This window comes from Bos mutus, chromosome 9, assembly GCF_027580195.1.
Source record: "Bos mutus isolate GX-2022 chromosome 9, NWIPB_WYAK_1.1, whole genome shotgun sequence".
In the NCBI taxonomy this organism is placed as follows: domain Eukaryota; kingdom Metazoa; phylum Chordata; class Mammalia; order Artiodactyla; family Bovidae; genus Bos; species Bos mutus.
The window spans coordinates 90726960-90750764 of NC_091625.1; the positions used below are offsets into that span (position 1 = coordinate 90726960).

Consider the following 23805-nt stretch of genomic DNA (forward strand, 5'->3'; position numbering starts at 1 on the left):
TGTGCACCAAAAACTCAAGCTCACATCATGAAAAGATCAGGAACAAGGTGAGGATAGAAACATTCTCACCACTTCTATTCACCATTGTACTCAAGAAGCTACCCAGTGCAATGGGGCAAGAAAAAATTTTAAACAAATTCTACAGAATGGAAGGGAAAAAGAAAAACTCTTCATTTGCAGATGGCATGAACATTTTGAAAGGAAATCCTATGGAAATTAAAACAAACAGAAAAGCTCTTAGAACTAACTGAATTATCAAAAGGTGGGATAGAAGGTAAATATAAAGTATAAATTTTGTATCTATGTTCTAACAATAAAAACTGGAAATGGAAATAGATTATAAACTAATGACATTTATAATAGCATCAAAAAATATAAAATGGGGGAGGACATTTGTTCAAGATGGCAGAGTAGAAGGACGTGCACTCAAAATAGGGATAAATCTAACAAAAGATGTGAAAGACTTAACAATAAAATGCAAAAAATATGGCGAGGAGAATTAAAGATCTAAAGAAATGGAAAGATATGCCTTATTCAAGAGTCAGAAGACTCAATATTGTTAAGATGTTAATTCTCTTTGAATTGATTTATCAATTCAAATCACACCCAATCAAAATTCCAGCAGAATTTTTTTAACTGATAAACTGACTCTATTATTTTTATTAAATGCAAAGGAGCTAAAAAAGACAAAACAACTTTATAACAATACAACGAGTTACTCACCTAGTGTGGATTCATTGTAAAGCTAAAGTAATCAAGACAGTATAGTATGACATGAAGCATGGCAAATAGATCAATGGAAAAAAGCAGCAAGTCCAAAAATAAATCTACAAATATACGGTCAATTGATTTTTGATAAAACTGCATAAGCAGCTCAACAGAGAAAGCATAATCTTTTCAACAAATGGTGATGGAACAATTGAATATCTAGGTGCAAAAAAAAAAAAAAACATATTTGATTCATATCTTTCTCTGTATACAAAACTGACTCAAAGTGAATCATACACCTGAAGGTAAAACCTGAAAGTATAAAATTTGTAGAGGAAAAGATAGGAGCTTTTATTAAAATAACTTCTATTTCTCGAAAGACATTTTTAAGGGAATAAAATGAAAACTATATGTGATGAAATGTTCATATTCAGAATATTTAAAGACATCTCAAAACTCAATAAAACAACCCAATTTTAAAAATGGGCAAAAGATGTGAACAGAAACTTCACAAAAGAAGACAGAGGTCAACTAAGCATTTGCAAAGATGTTCAGTGCTATTACTCATTAGGGAAACGAAAATTAAAAACACAGTGTTTCCCCTACATACCTAATAGAATGGCTAAAGTTAAAAATATTGGTCTCACTAGGCCTCAATGTAGAAATGGAGCAAACAGAATGCTCTTACATTACTGGTGGGAATATAAAAAATGGTCCAATCACTTCGGAAAACCAGTAGTTTCTTTAAAAGTTAAACATGCACCAACTACACCCCAGCCATTCTACTCCTGGATACTTATCCAAGAGAAATGAAAGTATATGTATGTTCAAAGATATGTACACAAATGTATATAGCGGCTTTATTTGAAATAGCCAAACACTGGAAACAACCTAAATATATATCAATAAGTAAATGGATAAACAAAATTGTGGTATACCCACTCAATGAAATATTGAAAGTGAAATGTGGAAGTGTTGGTTGCCCAGTTGTGTCTGACTCTGCAGCTTCATGGACTGTAGCCCACCAGGCTCCTCTGTTCATGGGATTCTCCAGGCAGGAATACTGGAGTGGATAGCCATTCCCTTCTCCAGAGGATCTTCCTGACCCAGGGTTTGAACCCTGGTCTCCTGACCTGCAGGCAGATTCTTTACCATCTGCACTACCAGGGAAGGCCGCAACAGAATATTGAACCATTATAAAAATAAATAAAATTGAATATTAATACATGGTAATAAGAGCAATGTCTCAAAATAATTATGATGAGTGAAAAATAAGTCAGAAAAAAAGATAAAATTCTAGAAAATGTAAAATAATCTATAATATAAAGCAGATCAGTGGTTACCTGAGGATGTGGAAAATAAGGAAGGGCTGGTGAGAGGGATTACATTTTCTTGATTGTGATGACAGTTTCATTGGTGTAGATATATGTTAAAACTTACCAAACTGCACACTTTAAATTGTGCCATTTATTAAACATCAATCACTCCTCAATAAAGGGCTTCCCAGGTAGAACAGTGGTAAGAATCTGCCTGCCAATGCAGGAGACACAAGAGATGCAGGTTCAACCCCTGCATCAGGAAGATCCCCTGGAGAAGGACATGGCAACCCACCCCAGTGTGCTTGCCTGAAGAATCCCATGGACAGAGGAGCCTGGCGGGCTACAGTCCAGGGGGCCTCCAAGAGTCGGACACGACTGAGCGACTGAGCACAACACAGCACACGTACCTCAACAAAGCTGGTTTTTTTTTCTTTCCTAACATCCGAGTATGAAATTAGTGTCCATAAATTTAAGAAACGGAAAGAAGGCCAGTGTAGCTAGGAACAGAATGAGTGAGAGGGAATTAAAAGGCAAAATCAGAGGTAAGCGGGGCCAGACCACATGTGTCTTTATAGGCTCAGTCAGTTGTGTGAAATACATTCAAATGGAGGATTATAAACAGAGCAGTAACATGATCTCATTTATGTGAAATGCTCCTTGAGCCTTTTCCAGGATACAGTATAGTTGGAATCATATAGCATGTAATCTCAGATTGGCTTCTTTCACTTACTAAAATTCACTTCAGAAGCCTCAATGTCTTTTGATGACTTGATAGCTCATTTCTTTTCAGCATCAAATAATATTCCATTATCTGGATGAACCATAGTTTATGCATCCATTCCCCTGTTAAAGACATCTTAGTTGATTCTAAGTTTTGGCAATTGTGAATAAAGTTGCTATAAACATGTATTGAGGTTTTTATATGGATATAAGTTTTCAACTCCTTCAGGTAAAATCCAAGGAGTGCAACTGAAGGATAATATGATACGAATATTTCAGTTTAGTAAGAGACTGACAAACTGACTTCCAAAACTGGCTGTCCATATTTTGCATTCTCATCGGCAATGTATGAGAATTCCTGTTGCTCCAGATCCTCACAGGTATTTGGTGTTGGCAGTGCTTTGGGATTTTGACCATTCAGATGGATGTGTAGACGTATCTCCCTGTCTTAATTTGCATTTCCCTAACAAGATAAGATGTTGAGTATCTTCATACACATTTGTCATCTGTATCTTTGGTAAGGTATATGTTCAGATATTTTGCTAATTTTTTAATCATATTGTTTGTTTTCTACTTGTTGAATTTTAAGAGTTCCTTGTATATTTGGGGTTGTAGTACTTTATCAGATATGCCTTTTGTAAATATTTTCCCCAAGTCAGTGGCTTGTGTTATTCTCTGACAATGATTATATTTTAATGTAACTCATTTGATACTGATTATGCCTTCCGTCCACTAAATCTAGCTCTGCTCTGCTCTGCTAAGTCGCTTCAGTCGTGTCCGATTCTGTGCGACCCCATAGACGGCAGCCCACCAGGCTTCCCCGTCCCTGGGATTCTCCAGGCAAGAACACTGAGTGGGTTGCCATTTCCTTCTCCAAGGCATGAAAGTGAAAAGTGAAAGTGAAGTCACTCAGTCGTGTCCGACTCTAGCAACCCCATGGACTGCAGCCTACCAGGCTCCTCCATGGGATTTTCCAGGCAAAAGTACTGGAGTGGGTTGCCATTGCCTTCTAGGTGTATATAGAAAAATGAATAACATAAAAATCAAAATATTACCAGAAACACAAAATAACAAAATATGCTAAGATGTACTGTTTTCTAAGAAATAGCTTCTATTCATATATATACTGAAGAAAGATCAGAAATCCAGTGAGACTCTTGGAAAATCAGTGCAATTTGTTAGTAAGTCAGACTTTTCAGGTAATTGTAGGCATCCCCAGAATCATGGAGCACAAAATAACAGAAAGATAGAAAGCATGGAAATGGAATTATACAATACTGTTTGATATTTTGTTCCCTGCAATCATCCTATTTGGCATTTAAAAATTACGAAAAATTTTCCTAATGTCTTCCTAATGAAGATGATTGTTTTGTTTTATTTTCATGGGGAAAATGCAGGAAATCAGTTTAAATAAACATCTTTGTTAATTCTTATTTATGTAGCTGAAAATGTTAAAGAAAAGAAATAAACATTTCCAGTCTTAGATATGGTCAATAATGTCAAAATCTTGCTTATCAGGTCATCTTCCTCATATACTTTTATATGTTGGGCATTTTCCATAATAACAATGTTAATTTTTTTTAATAAATGTTTGGAACTTCCCTGGTGACTTAGATGGTAAAGAATCTACCTACAATGCAGGAGAGCTGGGTTTGATCCCTGGGTCATGAAGATCCCTGTGGAAAAGAATGGCTACCCAGTCCAGTATTCTTGCCTGGAGAACTCCATGGACAGGGGAGCCTGGAGGGCTAAAGTCCATGGGGTCACAAAGTCCATATGCTAAAATTTAGCAATATGACTTAGTCAACTGAGTAGCTGTGTGGAAAACATCTTAAAAAGCTGTTTCACCAATGTAACTTTCAGGTAAATAAAAATTTTGAATGCATAAAATAAAATAACAAAACTATTAAAAGTAGGTATAGGAGAATTTATTTCCTTCTGGAGATGAGAAAGTTTTTCTAAACAATACACAAAACCCAGATTCCAAAAAGATTAGTGAATGTGATGACATAAAAGTTTTTTTCTGCACAGAAAAAAATAACATGCAAAGTCAAAAGACAAATGATCAACTGGGAAAAATATTTCAACACATGTGACAATGAGCTCATTCTTTTAATGTAAAAAGACCTCTTACAAATCAGTTATAAAAGACCATTAAACCAATAGAAAAATTAAAAAAGAACTTAGAGGCGGTTCATAGAAAACAAGCACGAAAGCTTTGCAACAAATAAAAAGACAACCTCAATCATAAAGAAATGAAAAGCAAAATGGAAATGTTATATGAATGCTCAGTTATTGGAAAGCAATTCTTAAAATATACGTCATTAAGAGTATTTAAGTGAAAAAAGTTTAAGATGTAGCATGATCTATGTAGTACACCTCTATCCGTGCTAAATAACTAAATACATATCTATATGCATTGGAGAAGGCAATGGCACCCCACTCCAGAACTCTTGCCTGGAAAATCCCATGGACAGAGGAGCCTGGTAGGCTGCAGTCCATGGGGTCGCGAAGAGTCGGACACGACTGAGCGACTTCACTTTCACTTTCCACTTTCATGCATTGGAGAAGGAAATGGCAACCCACTCCAGTGTTCTTGCCTGGAGAATCCCAGGGATGGCGGAGCCTGGTGGGCTGCCGTCTATGGGGTCGCACAGAGTCGGACATGACTGAAGCGACTTAGTAGTAGTATATGCATATCTATATATACACATATATGCATTATGCTTAAATACTTTCCATATGTATTGAAATACATCTGTATGTTCTATATGCATAGAATATTCTAGAACAATGTATAAACTGGTGACGGTGGTTGCTTTTATAGTGGAAGCCTGGAAATCCAGTGTGAGTAGTAAATATAACTTTCCATCCTGTGTGCTTTATATAAAGTCTAAATTTTTAAATGGATGTCTGTATTACCTTTTCAGTGAAAAATAACTAGTTGATTTAAAAAAGCTAAATTAATACATTCAACAGATATTTCTTTGTGTCAGTCACTGTTCAAATGCTAAGAATATAGGTGATGGAAAACCAACATAAATCTCTGTCCCCAGCTCTAACATGGTCCCGAGGGGAGAACCATAAAAGTCTCTAATGAATTCTGTTCAGTCGTTATTTTTTGACAGCAACTTCACAAATGTTTTCTTTGGATATGTGCCCTTCTCAATGTAAGGGAATATACTGAGTCTTACATACAATAGTATCTATAGACACGCATTCCGTGGAACTGACACAATTGTCATCATCATAATTTGGATAGGCTTTGTCAAGTTAGAAGAAACAAGAAGAGATACATGATTCATACCTCCATATGTATTTATACCATTTTAGAACTTCATTGTGGAGAAGGAAATGGCAACCCACTCCAGTATTCTTGCCTGGAGAATCCCAGGGACAGAGGAGCCTGGTGGGCTGCCGTCTATGGGGTCGCACAGAGTCGGGCACAACTGAAGCAACTTAGCAGCTGCAGCAAAACTTCATTGCCCTTGGAGCAAAACATTTCTAACCTCTGTTTTACAATTTATCTATTGAGAGTGTAGAAGCCTCTCACTCCCTTATTGCTTATTATTCATTGTTTTAGAATTCAAACCTAAACTATGTCACGAAGATTCAGGACTAAAAGCATCCCAAAGACTTTTACTATCATTCATACACACAAAATTTTCACCAGTGGCCTAAGTTTTCATTTCCATTGTATCTCTATGTCTTTTTCTCTAGATATAGAACAACTATGCCAACAAAATGTAAAATTACAGCTGTTAAGAATTTGCTTCACTTATTAAAAATGTATATTTTAGTTAAAGGATGGAGTAGCTAAAGACCAATATTCTAAAATATAGTGGATGAGCACAAGGTTTGCTCAGTGTTTGGTTATAAAGGGATTTCTTGGCCAATAAACTGGAAAAAGCTGCATATTAAGTTTCCCCACAATTAAAAATTTTCCCCACGTTGGAGAGTAACAGCACCTGTTAGCAAATTAGTCCTCTAAAAAAATTCTTCAAGGAGAATTGTGCTTAACTCTGAGCCTCTGTTTCTTTCTTTCTTCTCTATGTTAATAAATAGATTTCCTGCCATCAGAGGAAATTATCATCTGTTCTCAAAGCAGGACACGTTTCCATTTTTAATCGTTGCTTTCCTCTCAGCAAACTCTAGGGTACTTCCTGGCCCTAGGAAGTCATGTTGTCATATTTCCTATTAGCTCACAGCTACTTCCAGCTTCTATTGGTAAGAATTACAGCATAACATACCTCTGTCACAAGGAGCTCACTCTTGGTCCCCTGGTAAGAAGAAAGTGAAGACTGAACATGTGTGTGCTTAAAACAACTGAAATTCAATACTACCTACCAGATTATTTCCTCTTAAGAATAATCCTCTCTGAGAGAGCACAGGAATAACCAATAACAACAAATGCAATCTCTATTTTTTTAAGCATGGAACAAAAGAGATCCAGTTCAAACCACTTCCTCAAAATAAAATAGGATGGGAAACAACCTTCCTGTTAACAGAATACCAATGGGACTTTTAAAATTACAGCCTCTCTTTCAGCTAACACTTTGCCCAAGAAAGTTTTATTGGATTAAATGTTAAAACAAATCCAAGAATTTTCTCTTACAAGTAAGTTCAGACATGGATCCAAGCCTTCCAAAGTTCTGTTAGCTCTTGACTTTTATTGTTACGCCTTGCTTTCAAAGCTTCCTGGACTGAAACAGTCTACCAGCTAAAGGTGAACCTTAATGAAAGAATTCTTTGTTTTTTTTTTTTTAAAGGCGATGTTGTCACCAACAAAATCCCGCTACAATTTCCTTAATTCACATGCAGAACAAACACAGGCTTCCCAGATGGTGCTAGTGACAAAGAACCCACCTGCCAGTGCAGGAGACATAAGAGAAGTTGGTTTGATCCTTGGGTCGGAAAGATCCCCTGGAGGAGAAAAATGGCAAGCCACTCCACCTGGAGAAACCCATGGAAGGCTGCAGTCCATAGGGTGGCAAAAAGTCGGGCATGACTGAAGCGACTTAGCAAGCACGCAGGACGTACGTGACTGAAAAATCAGGGACCATGACGTTTTCATACTTCAGGAGACAGACACTTGACCTAACATTTGATAACTTTTTATGAGGCAAATTCACCTTCTGGTGAAAGCCTGTGAGTGACAAATATTTATCTGAGAATCTAAGCTTATCAAGAAGCTAAAACTGGTCATTTTGTTTAAGGGTGTGCTTAAGAACTTTTTGATTTAAAAAAAAAAAACCTTGAAAACTTTGAAGAGATTTCTCTCCCTTGGCAAACAGAACTGGAGACTCAAGTATTTTGTCTCCAGTTCTGCTTGAATTGCCACGTCTTCTCTGCCAGCTGGGCACCCTCCCCCAGCCCCATCTGTGCAGCTTGCTAAATCACTGAGGAAACCACTAGGCACAAAGTCAGCACAAATAACCCTCCGAGCCCAAGAGAAGCTGTCACTTAATAAGAGAGCCCGAGGAGAGAAAGGGAGATTGGGTAGGGGCTTTGTTAAAAAAAAAAAAAAAAGCACATTACAAGGTAAAGAAAAATTATCAGTAAAGATCTGTGTAATCAGGAGGTTTCCCCCAAAACCTTACAACATCTCAATGTTCAGCTGATCTTGAAGCAGGTCTGGTGGGGGTGCCCTGGAGAGGATCATGATTGGAAAGACTTGAAAGAAATTTCTTCTAATGAAAAAGCCAGCATTAGCTGCTGCCCTGTGGAAATACAGGCTTGTCTCTCATCCAAAGTGCCCAAACCCAGATCGACTTCCTTTTCTGACGGCCTTTGGAGTGTTACTGAAACTCAAGTCATGGGTTGGCTCCTCAAATGAGCCAGTTTGCTTAGATGTCTTATCAGTCACAGACTCAACCTTAGTGCCTTGTACAGGCACAGCCTTGAGAGAGATGAGGATTAGGAGAGAGGAAGGATGAAATGAGGGAAATCTACCATCTTCACACACACAGGACAATACCGCATTGTACTGAAAAACATTTTAAATCAGAAAAAACGCTGAACGAATCTTCAAGAATAAATGCTGCAGTCTTTGTTGCCGGGCAGTTGACATTTAGAGGGTCTAGACTAAGTGTTTATCAGCTTGAAGTTGTGGGACAGATGAGCCAAACGGTTTGGCAACCAAAACTAGCTCCCAGTCGGAACCGGCTAATTCACACAATGGCACTGTAACTCATAACGACTGAAAGACTTTTCCTTTCCAAGAATGTGTTCATGTTAACCCAGATTTAACAGTGGAGAGTCTGGGAGTCAGGAAACCTAAGCAGTGAACTGAGCGTTACCTCTAACGAGCTGCTCACACTTGAGAAATCACAAAAGCTCTTTGGACCTCCATTCCCTATCCATAAAGTGATCAATGGAGACCAAATGGAGTCCACGGTCCCTCTGAGCCAAAATAGGTTTGGTGTCTGATCCTGTGCAGTAGGCACTGACATCAGGCCTCCAACACAGGTGGGGAGAGGCCTTCCGAAACATTCAATATAAGCTAAGGATACTTGCTCAATGGGATGACCCAGGCTAGGACACAGTGAGGAGCAGAAGATAATTAGGCTTGAAATCAAACTTTACCTAAATGATAAATCAGTAGAGACAACTGACTGATAAAGCAATAGGATGCTCCAGAGGCAGAAACATCCTATAAGAAGCAGTAGACTAGATTAGAGCCTCAGTTCAGTTCAGTTCAGTTCAGTCGTTCAGTCGTGTCCAACTCTTCGCAACCTTGGACAAGTCACTTCACCATTCTGAGCCTCAGTTTCCTCCATGGGTCCATTACTATCTTCCCTGCACACAGCACAAAGTCGATCTAAATCACCCTTGGGTGATTGTAGACATCATAGCTCAGAGGTTCCACATGAAGAGGCATTTAGGATTTAGAAGGAGGTCTCCTTCCCAAAAAATAAAACAAAAACAAACAAAAGGGTGGAAGAACATCTTTTGAGTAAACAGCTTCCAACTTTCCCACTTATAAAATATGGACACTGAAATGTCAATCGGTGAAACTTCAGTGACTCAGACGGTAAAGAATCTGCCTGCAATTCAGGAGACTCATGTTTGAGCCCTGGGTCGAGAAGATCCCCTGGAGACGGGAATGTGTCTACCCACTCCAGTATTCTTGCCTGGAGAATTCCATGGACAGAGGAGTCTGACATGGCTATATAGTCCATGGGGTCACAAAGAAGTCAGACAGAACTGAGTGACTCTCTCACTTTCACTTCACTTTACTTTCTCTAGGCTCTCCAAGAGAACAGGGAGCAGACTGTTCACTGGAAATGACAGCATGATAAAAAAGATTGCTAAACCCAAGTCTTTGTCATATTTACTCAAAGCCCCAGACCACGCAAGGCATTCAAGGAAGCAAAAAAGTCAGAGAATCTCTGCTTTATACCAGGAAGCAGGACACATTCTGAGAGGCAAGGCGATCGGTAGGGTTCAGCAGAGGGATTAGTCCAATATGCCCAGCTAATCTTGAAAAAGAGGCCCAGAAACCTGGGAGTAAGGGTAAAAAAAAAAAAAAATAGGGCACAGCCAAGATTTCCTGGGGGCTACTGATTGGGTGAACAGGTAGAGGAAAAGAAGACAGTGTTTCTTGCATGAATAACTAAGAAGAGAAGTCTAGGAAGAGAAGTATTAGACAACAAAGCTACCTTGTCCTAGAAAATATCAATACAAGTGTGATTCGACAAAGCAAAATTAACCCCTAAATGAGGGGGGAAGAGAGCTTAATGATTTTTAAAAATTATACCCAACCAAGTTTATTTGTTTTGATCAGCTCTCCATGAACTCTCAAAAGAATATAAGGAGAACAACCAGAGAATATTGAGCATTCAATTCTAAACACATGTAATGTAATAGAAATATAATTTTAATATGTCAGAGTATAGTTGTATCTTTTTTTTTTCCAAATACACACACATATAAAGAAAAAGGACAAAGTATTGAAATTTTTGCACCAAAATGTTAACTATGTTTAGTTCAATATGGTAGGAAAATGGGAAATATTTATCTTTTCCTTGTTTATTTGCATTTTGACAATCAAGATGCATTATATGTATGCTAAAAAAATAAGTATTTTTAAAAACAAGCAGTAAATAGCATGATAGTTGATAATATAAATTTAGCATGAGGTTGAATGCAAAGTATTTGCCTAAAGAAATCTTTTATACTATCCTTTTATCTAATTTGGTATTTACAAATCTTTTTTTCTCAAGAACTTCTTCTGGTCTTATAATAAATAGAAACCATGAAAGGAGACTATTCAAACACACCTCAAAATCCTGCCTGCCTAACTTTTAATGTCTATTTTGTTCCCCTTTCCAATTTGAATGAGGCTTTGTCCCAAGCCTCCTCAGCTATGATCTGGAAATGTCTTTAGAAATAAGATATTCCTCAGCACTTGGGCAAATCGGTGACAAGCACTCCTGACATTATATTCTTCACCCAAACAAGCATCCTCTGGCCTAAATGGAGTTCGATGACATATACTCCAGCCTGGGGATGAGAGGAGAGGGCAAGAAGCACAAATCAGCCTTATCTAAAAATAAGAAATCTCGTGGCATCCTTTTCCCTCTTCCCTCAAGGCAGCCATATGTTAAATTCTGGTGCCAGAATCAAAGGTTGGGCTTTGTTGGGGTTGGGCTCCTGCCTACACTACTTTCTGCGTGACCTTGAGCCAAGTTCTTAAACTCTCTGAACCTGTTTCTTCATCAGGTGAAGGGGAGGTAGCACTTTCCAGAGTGATTCGATTGAGAAAATTAGACAAGGATTATACTGCCTTTAACACCTTCCCTGGGAGGCAGCAAGTACACGTTAACTCTTAGTGATAACAGTAGTGCCAATCACACAGCTGGGAACGTGGGAACCAATGCAGCCTGCCTGAGAAACAGCAGTTGGAAACAAGGAGCCCTCACGAACCCTATTTTCTGGCTTCACTCCAAAGCTCACCTCAGTGGCGCTCACTGCCCAGGAAGTTCTAAACACTGTAGAGGAGACCTCACTGGCCAGGGGCTTCCATCCATTGGCAAAAGGCCCAGGTCCATGGTAAGAAACATGAGGCTGTGGGGAACAGACGGCAATGCTCAGTATCTGAACTCCATCCGGGACTGAGAGGAGACTCTTGCTAACCCACACCCAACATAGATCACAGAGGAGTAAGTGTTTAATGCAAAGTGGAAACGACCCCACGTCTAGGACTCTGCTGCTCCCAGGAACACCAAACTGAAAAGCAAGTCCCTTCCGAAGGAATAGCCGAGCCTTGCTTGCTCTGCTCACTTACTCCGCTAAGTGGTCTGGGATCTCTCTCCTCTTGATGGCTTCTCGGGACAGGATAGCTGGGGATCTGATGTTCTTGTCAAGGCAACTGATCTGTACTTCACTCTGGAATGCTGGTGAGCGTCCACAAAATAAATTGTGCCTACTGCGTACCTCCAGCCCTGCCCGACAATTCCCTCTAAGTCCCTGTTGCCTACGCAAAAAAGGTTCCAGTTGGTTAATCAAGTTGAAAATTCAAGTCCAGGGAGCTCAGTGGCTTGTGTTCCAGGGTGAAATGCAGCTTGAGCTGGAAAATCCTGGCCAAGTTTCACCAAGAGAGTTCAAGTTCAGAGCCTTCTCTTTGACAGAATGGCTGTAGTTGACTCTAACCAGGGAAAGATAATGTTAATTCACATGATGATAAGGGAACTTACAAGATGATCATGTCTGTTCTCTTGCAGTAAAACCCCTGGAAAACATGAGATATCCAAAAGGCTCTTGGTGAATGTTAAATATTCAAACATGGCCTTTTCATCATATTATATGATTAATATTTACATTCACAAGTGAGAACAATTCTTTGCCTATTTTATCAGGATCATAAGAGAGGCTTGGATTCATGGTTCAACAAGGAATCAGCAAATAAGGCCTTTGGCGTAATTTGCCTTAGGCTTTTAACAGGTAGAAAGAACAAAGTTGTTATAACTGACCTGTACTTCAAGTGAATGAATTAAATGTTCCTGGCACAACCATTAGTTTGCTAAACTTGCAGAAGTTTCAAGAAGTTGATGAGGTAACATGTAGTCATCAGACCAGAAAAACTAGTGCAAACATCCCCCATATGGCTTTATCCTCTGAGTTATCCGAACAGAATAATCACAAACAAGTAGCTTCGTAACCATAAAAAGCATGGTTTTCATGTTCCCAGTCATTTTCTCAGTTTTTTTTAAAAGAATGAAAGGTCTCCTCTTTCAAACATGACTTAGTATAGCCAAGTGTCTTCTGGGTGAGAAGTGACACCTTACACCGAATTATATTCTGTGGGAGTGGATAATGTTAAATTGAGACTCCTGGGAAGAATTTTGAGCTGTCTCCATTTCTTTCCTTTTTTCTGAGAGGTCTTGTATTTTCCTATTTTAGATATGTTTGGTATCGATATAAAAATTTTCTATAAATGGTTAAATGTTCTATTCCTAGGTAATATTAGAGATTAGTACACCAAACTCCTAAGGAAGTTTTTCCCTTCGTGAAAGTCAGGGGAAAAAAAGAAATTCTAATTTGTTCAATGTGAAAGAATCTAACCAGCCACAAATTTCCATTGAGCATTTTGAAAGAAATTACCTAAAATTAATAACAAGTCTAAAGAAAATTGATTGTTAATAAATTAAGAGGAGGAACAAAAAGGTATTTTTAGTTTTGAATAGATTAAATGAACTAGCCAACCTACAGTAATGTTTTCCTGCTATAAGAATGTTGTCCTGCTAGGGATAATTATGGTAATCGGGATTAGGGTAATTTAAACTGGACTGACTGAAAAGAGGAAGTAAGAGATTCTTAAGTTGCAGAAAAACCCAAGAATATACTTAAAACCCTGGCTGTTTATGCTGCCATTAAAACAGCTATGCGATACCAAACTAATTTTATGTGTGAAAGTGAAGTCGCTCAGTCGTGCCCGACTCTTTGCAACCCCATGGATAGCCTGCACCAAGCTCCTCCGTCTATGGGATTTTCAAGGCAAGAAGTACTGGAGTGGGTTGCCATTTCCTTCTCTAGGGAATCTTCCCAACCCAGGGATCAAACCCAGGTCTCTCACATTGTAGACAGACGCTTTACCGTCTGAGCCACCAGGGAAGTCCTTATGTATCAAAGGGATCAACAATCATAGATGAAAGAACTAAAATGACCCAACGTCGATGACTTGGGAAGTCTCTCTTCGCTATATGTTTAGATTGAAGTCTTGAGTTTTTATGTTTGGACCAAAACACCATCACATCGCATCATTTTCCAGTTCAGAATATTTGAACTTTTCTTTCACTGTACAGCTTGAGGAAATAAACATCCTCTCAAACGGACACTCATGTTCCATATCTAGTAGATGACCACAACAGTATAATAATCTGGAATCCCCAACTAGACTCAACTCATGAAAGGAGGCTCTTTTACAGATTTCACAATAGCCTAATTTCCATTCTGTTAATGTGTCCCATTGTTCAGTGTCTGTATTCATTCCCATTCAGTGATGAAGTGGATCTACTGTTTGAGGCCCAGTGCCACCGGTTAAAGTCAGAGAAATGAGTCATGCTGGATTTGGTCCCTCGAAGCACTTGCCAGCAATTAGATGAGTTTATGACTCTTACTCTTTACTCCCTTTAGTTTCCTAGAGCTATAGTTACAAAAGACCACAAGCTGAGTGGCTTAAAACAACAGAAACTTACTCTCTCATAACCCTGGAGACCAGATGTCTGAAATCAAGGTGTCATCAGGGCCACACTCACCATAAAACCCACAGGGGAAAATTCCTCCTCACCTTCCCCAAGGCATCTGGAGGGCTGGCCATTCCTTGGTGACCACTGGCTTGCAGCTACATCACTCGGATCTCTGTCTGCCTCATCACATGGCTTTCTCCCAAGCTACCTCCGGCTTCACAAGGCTTTCTTCTTACAAGGACATCAGTCTGCTTGGATCTGGGCTCCTTTCATTATGACTTTAACTTAATTACATCCACAACTCCTCCATTTCCAAATATGACCACACTCTGAGGTACTGAAGGTTAGAACTTTAGCGGGTTTTTTCCCTTGGGGGAGGAGGCACAGTTTAACTCATAACACCCACTACTATCTTTCATCCAATCCTCTTTTGCCTGTAAAGCTCTTATATATCAACTGAGTCTCTACATGGTAAGATAATAAAATCTGAGCCAAGACAGAAGGCCCCATTGGTTTATAATGTTTTCATTTGCTTCAAAGCATTTCCACTTAATTGCATTTGGTCCACACAACAAAACTGGATAGGTATTTTTATCTCAGGTTTTATGGATGAGAAAACTAAAGTGCAGAGAAGTTAAAGGCCTTGCTTGGTAGCACACAACCTTTGTACTGCCACAGGCAGAATACTCAGGCCTCCTAACCTCTTCATCTGTGCTGTTCCCACTAATAAACAAGGCCTAACATGTAGTATCATCACTATGGGTGCACTGACACTCAACAAAGAAACTGGATTTTTCAAATTAAATAGGACATTGTTACAAAAGAGCAACAGGAGGGACGCTTGTGATGGTCAAGGGTTATGTCTCTTGACGAAAGTCACAGACTATCCAAGGATGGTTCTGAAAGTCATGAAGCCCACTGGATCTCCAGACTCCTTTGGTTCCATTTGGTTGAGAAGTACTCCCTACGTAATCCTTTCAGTTCAGTTCAGTCACTCAGTCGTGTTTGACTCTTTGCAAACCCATGAATCATAGCATGCCAGGCCTCCCTGTCTGTCACCAACTCCTGGAGTTTACCCAAACTCATGTCCACTGAGTCAGTGATGCCATCCAGCCATCTCATCCTCTGTAGTCCCCTTCTCCTCCTGCCCCCAGTCCCTCTTTTTCAATGAGTCAACTCTTCGCATGAGGTGGCCAAAGTATTGGAGTTTCAGCTTCAGCATCAGTCCTCCCAATGAACACCCAAGACTGATCTCCTTTAGGATGGACTGGTTGGATCTCCTTGCAGTCCGAGGGACTCTCAAGAGCCTTCTCCAACACCACAGTTCAAAAGCATCAATTCTTCAGTGCTCAGCTTTCTTCACAGTCCAACTCTCACATCCATACATGACCACTGGAAAAATCATAGCCTTGACTAGACGGACCTTTGTGGCAAAGTAACCCTTTAGGTCAGCCTAATGGCAACCCACTGCAGTATTCTTGTCATGGACAAAGGAGGCTGGTGGGCTGCCATCCATGGGGTCGCAAGAGTCAGACATGACTCGGCAACTAAACACAACCACCAAGAAGTAGCTACATTGACAACCACATACATGCAGTCAGGTCAGGACACAGGGAGTGCCCTCACCAAAAAGAAAAATTCTTTTCCATTAACTCTTCAACCAAGAAATAGAAAGGAATGTCAGTTAAGGAGATTTCAAAGCAGGAAGTGAATCTGCTCATACTCCTCCTTGGTCTCCCAATTCTTGGCCTCAGTTCACTACTTATGTAAGAAAATATTGAATGCAAATGAAATCAATGCAATGTCATGTACACTGGTAGTTAGGCCACAGGCTCAGAAATGCACAAAGATCTGGGCTTGAATCCTGTCTCCGTACCTGCCTAGCTGAGTGCTTTTAGGGTATTTTAACTCTAGAAGCTTCAACTTCATGGACATAACAGCAGTGCTCTTAGTATTTCCCAGGACTGTTTTGAAAAGAGATTGCTTTGACAATTGTTCATGTGAAAATAAATGTGTTGATTACAGTGCCTTGTTCGACAATATCTTTGGTTTGTATTCAATATCTTGTATCCAATATCTTTGGAGTTGTATTCAACTCCACACATGAACATTCAGTAAATGCTATGGACCATCTGTTCCAAAGCCTACCACGTTGCTACTTCTAGTTCAATTTGCATTGCATACTGACTGGGTTTCCCTGGGTTTTACAACTGGGCAGAAGGTTCACTGTTTGGTTTAGTTCTTTCATCCCTAATCTAAATTTCAGTTTTTGCTAAAGAAGTGGTCATTTTTTATTCAGAAATTTTTTAAGAGTTCTTCCATACTCTAGCAATTTGGGATGAGTTTAAACTTGTTAACTTTTCACATTTCAATGCCTTCTATTTCAACTCCCATGTCAGTTTAAGAAATCTGTTTTTTGCTGATATTTGTGGGGTTTTTTTTTTTGCCTCTTTGTCTGCCAATAATCTCTCACTTGATCATTTCTAACACAAGGACAGGAGATTTGTTCCAGTGCCTATAAGCCAAAATAAATGATTTTGGTTAAGTCTCTGATAAGGGCCTCCTCCACAGTGACCGGTCAGTACTGAGTGGGATGGCCAAGATCCTAAGAAGAAATATTTGCTACTCTACAAAAATATTTTTCTGATCTCTCCCCAGGTATACCAAAATGAAAAAGACAAGTCAATATTCCCCTAAAAATAAGTTACTCTTATGACAGCAGATATAAACTTAATTTAGAACTATCCAACTGACTGTTGAACTTGCTAGAATGTTACCCAATACAGCTTCAGAGGCAGTTATAAATCATCTAGAGAAAATAGCCTTTTTTCATGTTATTCCAGGAACCAAGTAGACTAGTCAGCCCCAGAGGGGATCTGGTTCACTATTCTCACTTTAGAGCTGTCACACAATTCTGCACCAGACTTAATCTCAAAGGGAATTCCCAATGAAGATTAAATAATATAACTCATGTCAATTCAACTGCAAGGAACCACAAAGTTTAGCACACTATAACTAAAAACTACTTAGTGGAAGATTAAGAGAGTTAAAATTGCGTTGATTTTTTTAACTCCACATTTATTTTGTTTTCAGATTATTAGGGTAGTCTCAATATGCTTCACTAATGAAAAATTTGAAAAAAAAATAGAAAAGCTTGAAGACAAATAAAACTATCATCAGCTATAAACCAAATTGGTGGTGGTGGTGCAGTCCCTAAGTATGTCTGACTCTTCTGACCCCATGGACTGTAGCCTGCCAGGCTTCTCTGACCATGGGATTCTCCAGGCAAGAATACTGGAGTGGGTTGCCATTTCCTTCTCCAGGGGATCTTCCTGACCCAAGAATCAAACCTGGGTCTCCTGCATTGCAGGCAAATTCTTTACTGACTGAGCTATGAGGGAAGCCCATAAACCAAATTAATTACATGTTAATGCATTAACATATTTACCTCAGTCTTAGTGTTTTACTTAGCTGAAAGTTGTTTCTTCTTTTTATTAATTTAACCTTAGTATATCACAATATTTCAAAAACATCATTTTATTGATGGTCTTTTTAATACACTATCATGTATTTAACAGTCTTGAAAACTAAGCATATAAAATTTATTTTTAATCAATAATTCATGAATCATGCTTCTTTTATGAAATTTCAGTCCAGTTCAGTTCAGTCGCTCAGTCATGTCCGACTCTTTGCAACCCCATGAATCATAGCACGCCAGACCTCCCTGTCCATCACCAACTCCTGGAGTTGACTCAAACTCATGTCTATCGAGTCAGTGATGCCATCCAGCCATCTAATCCTCTATAGTCCCCTTCTCCTCCTGCCCCCAATCTCTCCAAGCATTAAAGTCCTTTCCAATGAGTCAACTCTTCTCATGAGGTGGCCAAAGTATTAGAGTTTCAGCTTTAGCATCAGTCCTCCCAATGAACACCCAGGACTGATCTCCTTTAGGATGGACTGGTTGGATCTCCTTGCAGTCCAAGGGACTCTCAAGAGTCTTCTCCAACACCACAGTTCAAAAGCATCAATTCTTCAGCACTCAGCCTTCTTCACAGTCCAACTCTCACATCCATACATGACCACTGGAAAAATCATAGCCTTGACTAGACGGACCTTTGTTGGCAAAGTAATATCCCTGCTTTTCAATATGCTATATAGGTTGGTCATAACTTTCCTTTCAAGGAGTAAGCGTCTTTTAATTTCATGGGTGCAATCACCATCTGCAGTGATGTTGGAGCCCAGAAAAATAAAGTCTGACACTGTATCCAGTTTCCCCATCTATTTCTCATGAAGTGATGGGACCAGATGCCATGATCTTCGTTTTCTGAATGTTGAGCTTTAAGCCAACTTTTTCACTCTCCTCTTTCACTTTCATCAAGAGGCTTTTTAGTTCCTCTTCACTTTCTGCCATAAGGGTGGTGTCATCTGCATATCTGAGATTATTGATATTTCTCCTGGCAACCTTGATTCCAGCTTGTGCTTCTTCCAGCCCAGCGTTTCTCATTATGTACTCTGCATATAAGTTAAACAAGCAGGGTAACAATATACAGCCTTGACATACTCCTTTTCCTATTTGGAACCAGTCTGTTGTTCCATGTCCAGATCTAACTGTTGCTTCCTGACCTGCATATAGGTTTCTCAAGAGGCAAGTCAGGTGCATAAAGTAATGGTCAAAATTCTACAGGCCAGGCTTCAGCAGTACATGAACCATGAATTTCCAGATGTTCAAGCTGGTTTTAGAAAAGGCAGAGGAACCAGAGATCAAATTGCCAACATCCATTGGATCATGGAAAAAGCAAGAGAGTTCCAGAAAATCATCTATTTCTGATTTATTGACTATACCAAAGCCTTTGACTGTGTGGACCACAATAAACTGTGGAAAATTCTGAAAGAGATAGGAATACCAGACCACCTGACCTGCCTCTTGAGAAACCTATATGAATGTAGAAAACAACACAAAATAAAAAAAAGATAAATTGGTGATTAAATTTGTAAGTGTGACCATAGAGTTTTAAAAACTAAAGAAAATTTGTTGGCAATTGCCATTTGGTAAAGATCTATGCGATGGCAGGCACCATGCAACTGCATTTCTAATCCTTACATGACAGTACAAAAAGCTCATTTTATTATAATTATCACTTTGAAGGTTCAGAGGTCATAGAGCTAGTACGTGGTGGATACAGACTATGAACAGATGTGTCTAATCCCCAAACTGTTTCCCGACTACATCACACTACCCGCCATCATCACCTCCACTTCACGACTTCTTCCACCGCCACCTCCATCACCACCACTATCATCTCTACAATCACATCTATGGATCTTTACCGTCACCTTCACCAACACCACTCTCCACTATCACCACTTTCAACACCATTTCCACCACCAGCTCTATCACGTCCTCTACCATTCCCTCCATGACCACCTCGACCATCTCCACCACCACCTCCAGTATCCACCACAACCTCCAGGATCTCCACCACCACCTCCAGCATCTCCACCACCACATCCAGGATCTCCACCACCACCTCCAGTATCCACCACCACCTCCACCATCTCCACCACCACCTCCAGCATCCACCACAACCTCCAGTATCCACCACCACCTCCAGGACCTCCATCACCACCTCCAGCATCTCCACCACCACATCCAGTACATCCATCACCACCTCAAGTATCCACCACCACCTCCAATACCTCCATCACCACCTCTAGTAACCACCACCACCTCCACCATCTCCACCACCACCTCCACCATCTCCACCACCACCTCCACCATCTCCACCACCACCTCCACCATCTCCACCACCACAAGTATCCACCACCACCTCCAGTACCTCCACCACCACCTCCAGTATCCACCACCACCTCCAGTACCTCCATCACCACCTCCAGTATCCACCACCACCTCCAGCATCTCCACTACAACCTCCAGCATCTCCACCACCACCTCTCCACCATCTCCACCACCACCTCCACCATCTCCACCACCACCTCCAGCATCTCCACCACCACCTCCAGCATCCACCACCACCTCCACCATCTCCACCACCACCTCCAGCATCTCCACCACCACCTCCACCCTCTCCACCACCACCTCCAGGATCCCACCTCCAGCTCCACCACCACCTCCAGCATCTCCACCACCACCTCCACCCTCTCCACCACCTCCACCCTCTCCACCACCACCTCCACCATCTCCACCACCACCTCCAGGATCCACCACAACCTCCAGGATCTCCACCACCACCTCCAGCATCTCCACCACCACCTCCAGGATCTCCACCACCACCTCCAGTATCCACCACCACCTCCACCATCTCCACCACCACCTCCAGCATCCACCACAACCTCCAGTATCCACCACCACCTCCAGGACCTCCAGGACCTCCATCACCACCTCCAGCATCTCCACCACCACATCCAGTACCTCCATCACCACCTCCAGTATCCACCACCACCTCCACCATCTCCACCACCACCTCAAGTATCCACCACCACCTCCAATACCTCCACCACCACCTCCAGTAACCACCACCACCTCTACCATCTCCACCACCACCTCCACCATCTCCACCACCACCTCCACCATCTCCACCACCTCCAGTATCCACCACCACCTCCAGTATCTCCACCACCACCTCCAATACCTCCATCACCACCTCCAGCATCTCCACCACCACCTCCACCCTCTCCACCACCTCCACCCTCTCCACCACCACCTCCACTATCTCCACCACCACCTCCAGGATCTCCACCACTACCTCCACCATCTCCACCATCACCTCCAGCATCTCCACCACCACCTCCACCCTCTCCACCACCTCCACCCTCTCCACCACCACCTCCAGCATCTCCACCACCACCTCCAGCATCTCCACCACCACCTCCACCCTCTCCACCACCACCTCCACTATCTCCACCACCACCTCCAGCATCTCCACCACCACCTCCACCCTCTCCACCACCACCTCCACTATCTCCACCACCACCTCCAGGATCTCCACCACTACCTCCACCATCTCCACCATCACCTCCACTATCTCCACCACCACCTCCAGCATCTCCACCACCACCTCCACCCTCTCCACCATCACCTCCACTATCTTCACCACCACCTCCAGGATCTCCACCACCACCTCCAGGATCCACCACAACCTCCAGCATCTCCACCACCACCTCCAGCATCTCCACCACCACCTCCAGCATCTCCACCACCACCTCCACCCTCTCCACCACCACCTCCACTATCTCCACCACCACCTCCAGGATCTCCACCACTACCTCCACCATCTCCACCATCACCTCCAGGATCCACCACCATCTCAACCATCATCTCTACCGGCAGCTCAGACTCTATGTCCTCACCACCTTCCCCATCACCACTTCCGCCCCCCTCTACACCTCTACACAGGCCACCATAACGCCACTCTTAAGGTTTCTTATCATGTCTTTTCTATATACCCTTTCTTCTCTTCCCACCTTCATATTCTCCTCTCCTGCTTCACTCTGACCTTTTCCAACCTGGACTTCCTTACGTGCCTGAGTCATAGAGATAAGGCAAACACTGCCAGACCACACTCATGTGATGAACAAGCCCAATCATTCATTCATTGCACAAACACTGACTGAGAGCCTAGTATGGGACGGGCACTGTTCCGAGCACTCAAGAGTCCAGAATTCTTCCATTTGTAGGATTTTCTTCAACACCAAAGAGCTTATAGGTTTTCTTCACCCTCATACACCATTTACCCATTAAACTTGCTTGAGTTCCCAACTCATTCTGCCTGGCCTCCACAGCAGGTGGAAAGCAGAAGTGAACTGCTCAAAAAGGATACGCGAGTGAAAAGGAAAGTCAGGCAATAGTCATGAAGTAACTTCTTATCACTTATTGCCACAGCAAGTCACCACAGGAAAGAACTTCCTATTTCCATACTGCTTAACGCAGCTTGCCTGTAAGAGTTCACACATGGACTATCTTCAGAAAAGACACTTGATATATAAAGAGAGGAGAGAGACGTTTAAAAATAAAGAATATGTATACCAACAAATATACAAACTGAAGTCCTTTTTCTTCTCACTTGCATGATGTGTGCAGAAGGAAACCCATGTTCTTTCTGTTTCTATTTCCAAGTCAAATTTTAATTAGCTGTAGAGGAATCCGAGTCTGTGTATGACTATACAATGCCTAAGAACACACAGGCCCCTACATACTAATAAATTCCACTACTACAGTCAGCAATGCCTTGGTGGCTTATAATCCTGTCTCTTACAATTAAGTTTCTTTCACACATTCACAAGCAAAGAAAACCAAACGTTCCAGACGTCCAGGGTAAAAACCTCTGAACCAACATTACCTAAGTTCCCATTTCATACGGAGATATCTTATCAAGCCTGTGACTTTTTATCTAAAAGTAAAATCCCCTCCAGCGGTCTGCATACAAAGGAGGATTCTCTACAAAGAACACACCTTCTCAAAAGAGGGTGGCCACAGAGTGTTTTCCCAGATGAATTCCTCAGGACCCACACACATGCCAAACTGTTCCTCTAAATCAAACCCGTGGTCTGCAGTCCCAGCAGTTATCAATACAACATCCACTACAGAAATAGAAGAAAGGAGAGTTCACAGTTCTCTCCTTCAAAACTCTAAAAGTGTCTGTAGCACTGGACTTCCCAACAGCAAGTTTATGAAAAGCTGAGCAAACATGACATCCCAAGAGTCACATCTTACTCACAGCTCACTATTTTAAAGAGAGTGCCAGAGTATCCGTTGCTTCACCATCTTGAGATGCCAAGCAATGACTTTATACGTCAGCCAAGGAGTGGTTTTACTTACATGCAATAAAAAGAGAGTAAATCCAAGTACCAGCTCTTTATCCCTGATTTCAGAAAATTCATAATACTCTGAGGTCAAGGTTGAGGATTCCTCCGTATGCAGCCACAGCTGGGGCAGCTCCACAAGACGACCATTAGAAGCTGGCCAGAGAATAAAGCTCTTTCAAAAGAAGAGGAAGTGTCATCTCTAACTTCCCCAATCTCATTGTTCTTCCTTCTTATTGTTAATAAGCCTTCCTTGATTCCAAAACACAGGACACAATTCATGTAAATTAGTTACCTCTCCTCTGTCAGACTCCATTGATCACTAAACACTATTCAGTATGTTCATTTCCAGGCCACACGTGGGAAACATTACATCGTTTTGCATTCTCATTTTGGAGGCAAAGATGTTTATTTGCAGGCGAGGGTGGGGTGGGGTGGGGTGAGGTCATTTGCAGAGCTGTTCCTGGTGGGTTTAGTTGAAATGCTGCTTTTTTATCATCAACCTCTTTTAGGCTCAATGTTCTTTTGCATTTCCCTTCTTTCTCACC

At 41.2% G+C, this 23805-nt stretch overlaps 1 protein-coding gene across 12 annotated transcripts in view; it reads right to left on the minus strand.

The window, feature by feature from the left end:
• Window positions 1-23420, minus strand: part of IPCEF1 (interaction protein for cytohesin exchange factors 1) — a 171109-nt gene extending 147689 nt beyond the window's left edge. For 7 of the 12 annotated variants that reach the window (XM_070376916.1, XM_070376913.1, XM_070376915.1 and 4 more), the window contains exons 1-3: window positions 23274-23420; window positions 12037-12396; window positions 11706-11816 (exon numbers count right to left, since the gene is read on the minus strand). The gene's annotated coding sequence lies outside the window, so the exon portion shown is untranslated. Of the gene's footprint in view, window positions 1-11705; window positions 11817-12036; window positions 12481-23273 lie in introns of all 12 variants that reach the window. The other 5 variants (XM_070376909.1, XM_070376907.1, XM_070376904.1 and 2 more) reach the window with 4 other exon arrangements.
• Window positions 23421-23805: the final 385 nt, after the last annotated feature.